Here is a 14,535-nt window from a genome sequence, read left to right on the forward strand (position 1 = left end):
CTGAGCCAACACTGGTCAGAGAGGGAGGGGGACAGGGTGGAGAAGAGAGGAAAAAGGGAGAGAAAGAAAGGAAAGAAAGGGAGAAAGAGAGAAAGAAAGAAAGAAAGAAAGAAAGAAAGAAAGAAAAAGAAAGAAAGAAAGAAAGAAAGAAAGAAAGAAAGAAAGAAAGAAAGAAAGAAAGAAAGAAAGAAAGAAAGAAAGAAAGAAAGAAAGAAAAAAAAAAAAAGAAATTTACTAAAACTGGAAAGTGCAAAATCTGAAGCAGCTCTCCATAGAAACCAAAGCTTAATTGAACAAACTGGAGTTAGAAGCTGATTGGCTGCCATGCACAGCTGCACCAGATTCGGAGTGCTCCAGTTTTAGTAAATCTCCACTATAGAGAGAGGATAAAGGCGATATGTGTTTAGGGGGAGAAGGACGGGTGAATTGGTAAAAAAGGAAGATAGTTCTCTCCCCCCCCCTTCCAGTGGCTAAATAATTAGCACTTCCACCTGGCCAGTACTAGGGTTGTTGGTTCAAATCCCAACCAGGGCACCACCTGCCTGGAGTTTTCATGTTCTCCCTGTGCCTGTGTGGGTTCCTCCAGGTACTCCAGTTTCCTCCCAGTAGGTTAATTGGTCTATGTTATGTTTTGCATTGTATTGGTATTGTTCTGTCACATGTTCTGTCCCCCTTTGTAATGTACAGCGCTGAGCGAACCATTGGCGCTTTATAAATACTGTATAATAATAATAATAATGTTCAAATTGTCCCTAGTATGTGTATGTATGAATGTGAGTTAGGGACCTTAGATTGTACACCCCTTGAGGGTTAGGGACTGATGTGAATGTACAATATATATATATATATATATATATATATATATATATATATATATATATATATATATATGTAAAGCGCTGCATAATTTTCCACAACAAAAACAAGGATCCACAAGGAAGGCAGAAGACACAAATATGATTCAGTTAGGATTTTATTGTTATTTATACATTGTAATGACTCCACATAGATTAGAAAATTCACGTCCATCCTTCACCAGTGGATCACCTGCAATATCACAAGAAAATGTACTGAAACATACCTGTATGCCTGTATGTACAAGTACAATACTATAAGCAAAGATAGATAGATAGATAGATAGATAGATAGATAGATAGATAGATAGATAGATAGATAGATAGATCTGAGATAGATAGATAGATAGATAGATAGATAGATAGATAGATAGATACATAGATGATAATTCTTTTCTATCTATCTATCTATCTATCTATCTATCTATCGGTATACATATTATACATACACAACTACAATATTTCAAATATACTAATAGATATACTAGATAGACTGTATGTTTTTACAAGTTACAGTTTATATATATATATATATATATATATATATATATATATATATATATATATATATATATATATTAGTGTACAAACATACATATTAAACATATACTTCTATACTTGGACACTGTTATTTTTGTATGAACTAAAATCATACTGTAAAACTATGTTATGTAAGATGATAATATTATAATACACTCTGTATAGCTGGGATTGTGTGCAGGTAATACAGCAGACTGCTTACACAATATGGAGGATATATGCTGTATATGGCTCAGAATCGGACATTCAGTGGATACAAACCCCTCAGTGTAGACAGTAAACATTGAGGGGGTATATAGTACATACACGTATCTAATACTCTGCCGGTTGGTATGTTGCAGAATTGAGTGTTTGTTGTCATTCAGATCTATAGATCGTATTAACGAATTATTTTTCTTCATCTAAATATTGAGTTTTATAGATATTTCTACAAAACCCGTTATGTTATAGTTGTTATTTTATCTGTATATTAAAAAAAACAATTGTCCATTTGTCACAAAGTGCTCTGTAGTTGATTTGGGAATTCTATGAGCAGATGTGCAGGATAAGGACATGTATAGGATATGATGGCGTGTACTGTATACTGTCCATCCTCCAGGTAGCAGGGAATGGACATTAGTTTATACACAGATAGGGATGAAGGTTATGTGCTGTTATCAGGGCACACCGCAGGGGCCATGGGGGTCCTGAGGATAATATCTCACTTATCAGTAACACCCCCCCCCCCCCAAGGACAGATATGACCCGCAGACAATGAAAACAAATGGTTAAACCCAAAGGACAGCAATGATGGGTCAGGGCAGGAAGAAAGAGTCGTCTCTATATAAAATACATTCCTGCATAGCTTTAAAATTCACAAGTATGTGTAACCCCCCCCCCCCTTTATACAATTATATAATACTGAGAAAGGAAAGAAAGAAAGAAGAAAGAAAGAAAGAAAGAAAGAAAGAAAGAAAGAAAGAAAGAAAGAAAGAAAGAAAGAAAGAAAGAAAGAAAGAAAGAAAGAAAGAAAGAAAGAAAGAAAGAAAGAAAAGAAAGAAAGAAAAATACAAATGTATATTACATGTTTTTTATTATATATTATAATAGTATGTGTGATGTAACTCTCTCTCTCTCTCTCTCTCTCTCATTTTCAACAGTACAGTACTAACAATTATTGTATAGGGGATATCATTGCTTGAATACAGCATAAAACAAACTTTACTTTTTATTAAAAATAAAGAAAGAAAGAAAGAAAGAAAGAAAGAAAGAAAGAAAGAAAGAGAAAAAAAACAGTTGTATGTTTCATATTTTATATTATATATATTATAATAATCTCTCTCTCTCTCATGAATTATAGGTTGAAATATTTTAAATTAAGAAAGAAATGTTAGCGTGTTCATAGCAATACATAAGAGATGGAAAGATATCCTTTAATAATAAAACAATACTTCCCTTTTTATACTTTTCATAAACGTTCTCCCTTTATCTCTAAATTATAACACTCCATCAACTTATTTTTATACAATTCTGTCTTTATTTTAAAAAAAATTCCATTTTTTTTTCATAAAAACATACGGCACACCTGCACTCTGTTACCTCATCGAGTGCTGACGTCATGTATATTTTTTTGTATTTCGTTTCTGCAAAGAAAAGGTGTAAAAATGCATTACCCAATATTATGAATAATACAATAATACACTATTGGGGGAAATTTACTCAAGCTGGAGCACTCTGTGCATGGTAGCCAATCAGCTTCTTACTTCAGCTTGTTCAGTTTTTTGCACCATGTTGGTTTAGTAAATAACACCCCCCCCCCCTTTTCATGTAACACTTCATGGTATTGGTAGTATTAATGCTTCTATCACTAGTCGCACTACAACTTGTTTTGGTATCACATTGGGGTTGATTTCCTTAAACATGAGAGTATAAAATCTGGTGCAGCTCTGATTAGAAACCAATCAGCTTCCAGGTTTTATTATCAAAGCTAATTTGAACAAGCTGAAGTTAGAAGCTGATTGGCTGCCATGTACAGCTGCGCCAGATTCTGACCACTCCAGTTTTAGTAAATCAATCCGTATGTTTTTTTGTTTTGTTTTTTTAACAAGATGATTGATACATTTATATTATCATTAGTTGCACTATCATCATTAGTACTGATAATTGTATTACTTATGGTCAGTATTGTTAATACTAACAGTTACAAATAGTAATAATAAAATTGTTGTCTGGCATAGAGATTCTACCTGTATGTGCCAGCAGATCGGATAGGAAATACATTGTCCATCGACCGCCAGGTCAAACTGGAGCCAATGAAGTCAGTATTCAGCCCACAGCCGGACCAAGCGGACCTGTCTACATCAGCCAGAATCACTAAAAAAAACCTGTGCCATGGACCAGATTAATTTCAGGTTAATTTTAGATTGTTATATTATATATTGTTTTATTCCATAGAATATTTTCCATTGGTGCTTTCTGTAGTACAAAATGTATATATATATATACATTTAATATATATATATATACAGAGAGAGAGAGATATTGTACATATATATATATATATATATATATATATATACATACAAACACACATATTTTATATTTTATTTGCATAGATAGATGCTTTTATTTTGTCACATTTTATACATGCACATTGCACACATATATACAGAAAGATAGATAGATAGATAGATAGATAGATAGATAGATAGATAGATAGAACATCCATATAATTCATATGTCATTTCTGGCTGTCCTTCCTCTGTTATTATACACACACAGATTTTAGTATGGCTTCTTTTCAGTTCAGTCCTTTCCTCCTCTACCTTTCCCCTTTGATCTCTGTACCCTGTATATATTATTCATTATATTAGTTTTGCTCCTGCCAAAAAATGTTGCAGATTGTGGTGAAATCATGGGGGCCTTAATTGGGATTCATCAGCATATGGTTATTTATACCTCACATAAATCTATTTCGGTTATATGTCAGTGTTATCTATTTTTGCTTCTCTCACAGGTGAAACTACAGATCTCATCATTGGTCTCCTGAATTGAGGTGATGTGACTTGTACCCTTCCCCACCCCCACAGCTGGAGCTCAATGCATGTATTTTTATTGGAAATGCAAAGTGATGCGGAGTAAGAGTGTGATGCACCAAAAGGTTAATGAGCCTGAATGTCCTTATCCTGCTCCTTCATCTTATCATTCCAGAGGAGGCTGTATAATGTCATTACAGGACCACTGACCGGCCATCCCCTCCCCCACTCCCAGTACAGGGAGGACCTGTCACCCACAGCGTGGCTCCAGCCCTTCACATCTCTACCTGGGATAAAAAAAATCTCAGATTGCAGACATTTCCTACAAATGCTAATGAAATGCTGAACAGCTTTTTTTTGGTCCTTGTATTTTTAGTATGTAGATCAATAAAGATTAAAACAAACATTTTGCAGTCCACATTATCAGATTGCAGCAAGGTTGATTTTGAGTATTGCAAATTGATAGTAATTTATAGAAATTAAAGGAGAGAATATATAGATATAGTTAGATCAAATATATATTATATTTGTATTCTTATTTGTACACATTCATACTCCCCCCCCCCCTCTCTCTCTCTCTCTCTCTCTCTCTCTCTCTCTCTCTCTCTCTCTCTCTCTAGATAGATAGATAGATAGATAGAAATAAATATATTTTCATTCTTATTTTTACACATACATATTCTTTTTCTCCTCTGTCTCTCTCTCTCTCTCTATATATATATATATATATATATACGCACACACACACAAATATATATATATCTACTAAATGCAAAGAATACAACATTTTGCTTGCACATGATCTGATAATTTAATACAAACTCAAAAGCTCTGGGGTACATTTCCTTGTAAACAGCTTGTTTGCATTTCGTAAATCAACTCCATACCCACAGTGTCACCTGAATGATAGAGAAATCAATTAGCTTTATGGAGAGAGAGAGAGAGAGAGAGAGAGAGAGAGAGAGAGAGAGAGAGAGAGGGGGGGAGAGAGGGAGGGAGGGAGGGAGAGGGAGAGAGAGAGAGAGGGGGGAGAGAGGGGGGGGGTTGAATTACTAAAGGCAAATAGACTATGCAGTTGCACTCCCCTAGGGCAAATGTTCCGCAGCTTAGTAAATGAGGGGAAGCCCTGCTGACTTCAATCATCTATTAATGAGGAAGCAAAATGTTGTTGTTTTTTTTATTTTTCTTGTATGTGATTGGGTGTTCTTTGTAAAATGGGTTTTTGCCTCATTTACTAAGCTCTGGAGCAACTGTATTTGCAAACGTGCACAGGCTATTTGCCTTTAGTAAATCTACCCCATAGGTTCACTAAAGGAGTAGAGGGCATTTACTATAGAAAGGGAATCAGTAGTCCATTCATTCATTCAATCTTGTGCATGGAAAAATTATTGTTTTTTAAATCACCAAAATTATTGTTGGTCATAGGTTCAGCTAATTTTCGATTTAAGCCCATGTATGGTTCTATGGTTCTATTATCAGTAAAATAAAGATCAGACAGATAACTGTCGGGAGTCAGGACCATACTTAATGATAATCGTTAATAAATTATATATATATATATATATATATATATATATATATATATATATATATATATATATATATAAAAAAAGTTAGAGAGAGGTATTCTCAGATTGTACAACCAGAGTATAATTATCAGCAATTATTATATAACATACTGCTGTAGGTCAATATAAGTAAAATCCCTGTATCACCTGTACATATTTTATGGTTTTCTTCGCACTTTTGTTATATTTCGGGAAATGTACCAATTATTGGATAAAGTTATTGGGTGAAAACACTCAATACAAAAAGGTCCTACAGACAGCGGAACATCCATGGCAATCCTCCGCCTGCAGAGCTGAATGGAGACAATTGAAGGTCGGAGAAATATGGAAATCGTCCCGGAAAATGTGAGTCTGTGGGCCGGAGCTCCGACTGATATCGGCGATCTGTACTTTGCGGGGATTAGAGGGAGAGGCATAGAATGGGATAATAGGGCTGATTTACTAAAGACAAGGGGTTCGCTAAGTTTAGTAAATAAGCGGCATTCGCTTCCAGCCAATGATTGAACAATGCCGTTTTCTGTAATTTCCGCCTCACATGATTGGGGTATTCACTATCGGTAGGTTCGCCTTATTTGCAAAGCTACAAGTGAATCAGCCCCAACATGCGGGCTGCCACTGTGAACATAAATATTTATCTATCTCTGACCTCACACATTACAATCTGATTGTACGATCTTCCATCAGTCCTGGAGACTGGAGACATCAATAGACTGCCCGACTGAATTTAAATTTAACTGATAGTTTAGGCAGATCCTCCTAGTTGTATATCGAAAGGGGATTACAGGTATTGGATTAACAGATTTTAGCATGTATGGCAATGGAAAGTCTTTCTTTTTTATTCCCTCTTTTTATTTTTTAATATTTGTTATTAAGTATAAATATAAAAACTATAATTCAATAGGCAAGTGATCAGCTAAATGTGTTACATACTTTACACAAAATACATTGATGAATCGTTTTTCTTTCTTACAATGTAACACATATTCCTCTCTTCATATCTTTGTATCTCTTTATTATTGGCACTGCTATGGAACGCCAACACAAACTGAGGGGTCCAGTTATCATTGTTTTCACACGGGATTATTCTTTCTTTCTTTCTTTTTTTCTTTCTTTCTTTCTTTCTTTCTTTCTTTCTTTCTTTCTTTCTTTCTTTCTTTCTTTCTTTCTTTCTTTTTCTCTTTCTTTCTTTCTTTCTTTTTTTCTCTTTCTTTCTTTCTTTCTTACTTTCTTTTTTTTCTCTTTCTTTCTTTCTTTCTTTCTTTTTTTCTCTTTCTTTCTTTCTTTCTTTCTTTCTTTCTTTCTTTCTTTCTTTCTTTCTTTCTTTCTTCCTTTCCTCCTCAGTTAATTTAAAATGTTGCAGTCTATAAATCATAATATGTGTGTGTGTATATATATATATATAGATAGATAGATAGATAGATAGATAGATAGATAGATAGATAGAGAGATAGAGAGACAGAGAGAGAGTTACATCATACATATTATTATAATATATATAATATAAAATATACAACTTTCTTTTTCTTTCTTTCTCTTTTCTTTCTCGAAATATACATCTATTTTCTCTCGCTCTTTCCTTATGTCTTAATGCATCTCTTTCACCCTTTCTTCTTTTTTTAATAATTATCTATCTATCTATTAGTATATTTGAAATATTGTAGTTGTGTATGTATAATATGTATACCGACCGATAGATAGATAGATAGATAGATAGATAGATAGATAGATAGATAGATAGATAGATACATACATACATACATACATACATACATACATAGATGATAATTCTTTCTATCTATCTATCTATCTATCTATCTATCTATCTATCTATTAGTATATTTGAAATATTGTAGTTGTGTATGTATAATATGTATACCGATAAATAGATAGATAGATAGAAAGAATTATCATCTATGTATGTATGTATGTATGTATGTATCTATCTATCTGTCTATCTGTCTGTCCGTCTGTCCGTCTGTCCGTCTGTCCATCTGTCCATCTATCCATCTATCTATCTATCTATCTATCTATCTATCTATCTATCTATCTATCTATCTATCTATCTATCTATCTATTATCTATCTATCTACAGTATCTATCTATTTATCTATCTATCTATCTATCTATCTATCTATCTATCTATCTATCTATCTATTTATCTATCTATCTATCTATCTATCTATCTATCTATCTATCTATCTATCTATCTATATAAAATCTATCTGTATATCTATTTATCCATTTTTCTCTCTGTCTGTCTTGGTTTCTGTGAAATCTCTGGGGTCGCTTGTGTTTTCCTGTTTCAGTTCATGTGAAATTTCTATTTCTATTCCCTATAATAATACATACAAATGTTTGATGTTCCGCCAGCCCAGACTCCATGCAGAAAGCCCCCTGACCTTCCACTTCGTATTTATTTATTTCAAATCTATTGATATCGGACCGCAGAAATACTATGTTATCATTTCACTCTACCATGTCAATGACTGACATATCCGGTGTTCCTGATCCATTTGGTGTCCATAATGGCCGGTTCAGCCTATAGAGAACTTCAGCTCTGGCTTTTTCTCTCCGGCCTTTCCTCTCTATCACTGTGCAAGGTACATTATCGTCCTATGGTTGGCACTGGTTGGTGCCCCATAGTTGGAATTTAAGTCTGTGCTGCAGTTTTAGGCAGAGCTGCAGGATGAAATAGCCCGCAGGGGCGGAGTTTTCTATTACTTGCATTCCCACCCCTGAAGAGCTATAACCTGTAACCTGCTTAAATTTAATGCAACATCAGACCTTTTCGTTCTCTATTATCTCCTATCTGGTGTTAAAAAAAAGAAACATAATTAAAGTTTCCAAAACAAGGCATAATTTGTCCAAGAATGGCTTCCAGTTTATCTGGAATTAATGTACAAATAACATTTTTATGAAGTTTTATGCTCTATAGCAGCGGTCTCCAAACCCAGGTGCAGGACGTGGCCCTTTGCTTCCCTTTTTCAGGCCCTTGAATCATTATTCCTGCCACTGACACTAACAATGGTGTGTCATTTCTGCCACTGACACCAACAATAGGGCACTATTCTCCCCACTGACAGCAAAAATGGGGCATAATTCCTTCACTGAGACCAACAATCAGGCACTATTCCTTTCACTGACAAGATTCCTCCCCCTAATACCAAAGATGGGGCATTGTTTACTTCCACTGGGTATGCCCCCCCCTTCTCCCCCCCCCCCCAAAAAAAGTCTAAAGGACAATAAACTGGCCCTTTGTCTAGAAAATATTGGGACCCCTGCTTTATAGTAACACATGATACTAAAGATCTAGAGATAGACAGAGCTTACTGATATATATAGCCCCTCCCTTGCAGAGCCTATAAGTAATAGAATCATTTTCATGTGACCCCTCCTTATTGGAGCAAGTTTTCCATCAAATATAAACAAGAAGAAAATTATACACCATCCAGCAACTGTTAATTGTTAAATCATAACCTTAGGGTGCAGAGATGTAACCCTAAATTGGCCTTCCAGAGTTGGACAGAAGCCACACTTCCCTGGGCCCCTGTTGCTTGTAATTCCACCCATGAGGAGCTCCTGTGTCTTTCTAGTCTTTAGATATTAATATATTAAGTCAATTGTGTAGCATTGTTATTGAAAAAAAAAACAAATAAAACAGAAGTGCTGACTGCTATAGCATGAAAAAAATCACACACACACACATATATATATATATATATATATATATACTGCTACTATGTACTATGTATGACCTGTAAATCCAAGAACTAAGCTGAAAAGTAAAAATGTATATATAGACAAGGTATTTACACATCTATTCCTGACTGCAACAATAACCATTTGTATTTTTCTCTTTATTGCAGATCAGGAGTATAGGAATACATTGGTAGGCAGGGCATGCTGGGGGTTTTGGTTCCTCATTAACCTGTGGGCCTGTTACTGCCCCCTTCTGGAATTGATTGTCATTGTCACCCATTAATTTCCAATGACAGCTCTGAAGGGCCCCTGTCATCACCTTGTACTAGCAGTGTCTGTCCATAGAAAGGGATGGTAGATTGGCTCCTCCCCCCAGCCCACCTTATGTAAGCGCTGGAGGCCAGTGGTGTAGTCCAGGCTATGAAGGGGGGGGGGGGATCCTGGTGTTAATTAGAAGCAGGGAGAGGAGAGGGGAGCACGTCTGTCTGCTGCATCCCTGGGTGGTCTTAGTCTGATAAACACAGAGCCCCTCTCTCTGCTCTCTCCAATATTACCTATAGACAGGGGGGGCTCAAATTACACTTTAACTCTCCCGCAGTCTGCTGACCCACTTACTCAATTATCTGCTGAATGGACGATGTGTGCCATTTCTGTGCCCAAAATGCCACCCTCATGAACCCCCATGAACAATTCTGCAGAGACACCTTGGTTATCTAAACTGTGTGTTACTGTAAAACAACCAATAGGAGTCCAATATTCACTCTCCACATGTCACTTACCAGTTTTAAAGGGGACAATGAGGAGACTCAAAAATAAGAAAGATCAAATCTAGAATACTGCACAGAGATGCATGGGCTGATTTACTAAAGAAGTAGAAAATGTTAACTCAAAAAGAGGGAAGATTCACATAATTGAAGTGAACATTCACTGTTTTTGTGCTCCAATCCTGGAGTCAAGAGACAACCTAATATTTATCCTGAGCAGTATTCACTACAGTAATTACGATGATGTTATTATAATCTATAGGTTGGGTGGAGGGGCAAAGGAATATTATTTAGGGCGCGTGCCAGGATTTTTACAATATCCTATAAGTGACATATTACCCGACACAGATGGAATGGGGGGGGGGGGGGGGGGGCAAGGGGGCGGGCAAATATTCCGATATATATTGTGAATATGATTTTGTGTAGTATGTGATGTATTTTATTTTTTCAACGTTTTATTACATTATTGAAATGTATTATTTACAATTGCTAAAGAAATTGTCAACTGAGTACATGCCCTACAATTATTATTATTATTGTTATTTTAGTGGTAGTAGTATTTTAGCTCCTGCTATAATAGATGTTAATATTATTGTTATTTTAGAGGTTGCTATAATAATTACTATTATTATTATTACTATTGGTAGTAGTAGTATAGTAGTATTTTATCTGCTGTTATGATAGCTGTTGTTGTTATTTTTGGTTATTTTAGTGGTTGTTATAATCGTTGGTATTAGTATTATTATTATTATGTTAGTTGTTGCTATAATAGTTAACATTTTTGTTAATAAGTTAGTGGTTTTAATAATCCGTGTTATTATTATTTTCATAAATTTTTCAGTGGTTGTTATAATAGGTGCTATTATTGTTGTCATTAACATTATTTTTGTGGTAGTATTATATTTAGCTGCTGTTTTAAAAGTTGTTGTTATTATTATTATGATTATATTTTCTGAAAAAATTTAAAATACTCTGGTAATCAGAGGGTGAATGAATTATTGATTATTGTTGATCTAAAGGCAGCTTGGTTAACATGTAGGAACAGACTACAGTGCATGGTGATCGAGTAGAGAGGTAATTAGTTCTCTACTGAATAATACATTTTTCTTTCTTTCTTTCTTTCTTTCTTTCTTTCTTTCTTTCTTTCTTTCTCTCTCTCTCTCTCTCTCTCTCTCTCTCTCTCTCTCTCTCTTTCTTCCTTCCTTTCTCTTTTTCTTTCTTTCTTTCTTTTTTTTTCTCTTTCTTTCTTTCTTTCTTTCTTTCTTTCTTTCTTTCTTTCTTTCTTTCTTTCTTTCTTTCTCTCACTTCCTTTTTCTTATTCTTATTATTTTTAATAAAAATAAAAAGCAAAGATTGTTTTATTCTGTATTCAAGCAATGATGTCCCATATACAATAATTTTTGGTCCTGTACTGCAGAAAATGATAGATACACACGGGTGGTGGTGGTGGTGGTGGTGGTGATGGTGGTGGAGGTGGGGGGGGGGGGTCATGATGAAAAGAATGAGAAGAGGAGAGAAAGAAGGAGACAGGGAGGTTTTACTGACGAATGACAGAGAAGTAAATAAATACGGAAACAATGTGCATACACACTTCTTTGTTCTGTATTGCAGTACAGCCAGCATTGTTATAGGATTTGACTTGTGTAGCACCTTCCCTCTCATAGTGGTGAAGGTGACTGCGGTGTCCCCCCAGCTGCAGGGGCCCCTAGACACGCGCCTGCAAGAGGGGGAGGTGACCCTTACCCTCCCCTAGGATAGCTGTGCCCCTCTGATCCCCATTGTAGAGCCTGTCCAGCCCTCTCCCTTGCATTGTAAGTAGGTGACAAAAGTTCCAAGTGACATACCTTGATGGATGGCCTGTCCCTTGTCACCAGCTGCCCTCTCCTCTGTGGGTCCAGGAGCAGCTCAGGCTCAGACAGCGGTTTGCAGGCAGCACCGAGCGTTGTCTGAGAAGAAGGCAGAGCGTTTTTTTTTTGTATGCACAGAACCTGTTTATATTGAGCTGTATAAACATCCTATCTCCAACACAGCAACTGCAACTCCCTGGAAATGGGCAAGACCCAGCAGATCCCAACCAGGGCCCACCGTGCCCCCGGGACTGCACAACTCTCCCTGAACTCTGCCAGCCCTCAGTACCCACAAAAATGCTTCAATATCCGCTTTACAAACTTGGCCTTATATCACTTTACATAGCAAACACCCATCAGGGGACCTAAGGCAAGGGGACATAGTGACGTCATATGGGGGTCAATAATGTATCAGGATGCAGTACTGTAATAGCTGCATTATGTATGTGGGTGTTATTATTATTATTTTTAATTATGATTATATGGGGTGAGGAGAGGAGGGCGTTTAATAGAGATGGTAGGCTGCAAAACAGCTTGAAAATGTTCTAGAACTTTTCTCTCCTGATCTGCACCTTGTGGAGCTATAATACCCGGCATGCATTGTGGCTCTCTAACTGTTACAGAACTACAACTCCCAGCCTAACGTGTGGTTCTCCACCTAGAAATCCCAGCCTTTTTTGTGGCTCTCCAGCTGTTGAAGAACTAAAACTCCCAGCTTGCCTTTTGACTCTCCATCTGCTGGAGACCAGAAGTCCCAGCCTGCCTTGTATCTCTACATGTAATGCAAAGCTAAACATCCCAGCCTGCCTAGTGGCTCCTCATCTATTAAAGAGCTGGAACTTCCAGCTTGCCTTGTGGCTTTCCATCTGTTGGAGACTAGAAGTCCCAGCATGCCTTGTCTCTCTCCATCAGCTGCAGAACCAGAGGTCCCAGTCTACCTTATAGCTTTGTATCTCTACATGTATTGCAAAGTGAAATGTCCCAACCTGCCTGATGGCTCCTCATCTGTTGAAGAACTAGAACCCCCAGCTTGCCTTGTGGCTCTCAATCTGCTGAAAAACTAGGACTTCCAGTCTGCCTTATTTTGGTTACAAGAAGTCCCAGCATGCCTTGTATTTCTCCATCAGCTGCAGAACCAGAGGTCCCAGTCTACCTCGTAGCTTTACATGTATTGCAAAATGAAATGTCCCAACCTGCCTGGTGGCTCCTCATCTGCTGAAGAACTAGAACTCCCAGCTTGCCTTGTGGCTCTTAATCTGCTGAAGAACTAGAACTTCCAGCCAGCCCTATAGCTATCCATATTTTGGATACTAGAAGTCCCAGCATGCCTCGTCTCCCTCCATCAGCTGCAGAACCAAAAGCTTCCAGTCCAGCTTGTAGCTCTACATGTATTGCAAAATAAAATGTCCCAACCTGCCTGGTGGCTCCTCATCTGTTGAAGAACTAGAAATCCCAGCTTGCCTTGTGGCTCTCAATCTGGTGAAGAACTAGAACGTCCAGTCTGCCTTATAGCTCTTCATCAGTTGCACAACCAGAAGTCCCAGCATGCCTTGTAGCTCTACATGTATTGCAAAATTAAATGTCTCAACCTACCTGGTGGCTCCTCTTCTGCTGAAGGAGCAGAACCTCTAGCCTGCCGTATAGCATTCCATCTGTTGGACACTAGAAGTCCCAGCATACCTTATCTCTTTCCATCAGCTGCAGAACAAGAAGTCCCAGCTTACCTTGTAGCTCTACATGTATTGCAAAGTTAAATGCCCCGACCTGTCTGGTGGCTCCTTTTCTGTTGCAGAACAACAAGCCCCAGCCTACTCAAAATTAAATACTCCTCAAACCTATTTTGGCTTTGAAGGGGCAGCTGGGACCTGTAGTTCCCCCTGACAAAGGGAGATGAGTAAATAGAAGAGCCCAGGAATATTGTCTGCAGTTTGCTATCTTTATTATATTCATGCAAACTGTATCACTCCATGCTGCTGTGTAGGGAAGCAGTCCTTGGCTGGCCGCTAATGGAATCCATTGCTAGTATAAAATCTGACAGAAGGTTCAGGAGAATTGATAAAAATAAAGTTACAAGAGTGATTTAAAGGGTGAAGGCAGTGGCGCCTTTAATTGACCCCCAGTTGTCAGGGGAGGGGGGTGTACCCAGAAAAAAAAAAAGTAGGAGGGGGGTCTGTGGGCGGGGCCACCCTACTTCTTACGTCTGACTGTGAAGAGTCGACAAATGCAGATGAGTCGCGATAAGTAAAAGG

The 14,535-nt window shown here is 37.1% G+C and overlaps 1 long non-coding RNA gene across 1 annotated transcript; it reads right to left on the reverse strand.

Moving 5' to 3' along the window:
• Positions 1 to 955: 955 nt before the first annotated feature.
• Positions 956 to 12,517, reverse strand: LOC149434584 (uncharacterized). The gene is made up of 2 exons (XR_016308653.1): positions 12,284 to 12,517; positions 956 to 1,047 (listed from the first exon to the last, which is right to left on the reverse strand). It is a non-coding gene; the product is annotated as an uncharacterized LOC149434584 (long non-coding RNA).
• Positions 12,518 to 14,535: the final 2,018 nt, after the last annotated feature.

Source organism: Staurois parvus, unplaced genomic scaffold (assembly GCF_062004578.1).
Source record: "Staurois parvus isolate SC_StPar_1 unplaced genomic scaffold, SC_StPar_1.0 ptg001731l, whole genome shotgun sequence".
Lineage (NCBI taxonomy): Eukaryota > Metazoa > Chordata > Amphibia > Anura > Ranidae > Staurois > Staurois parvus.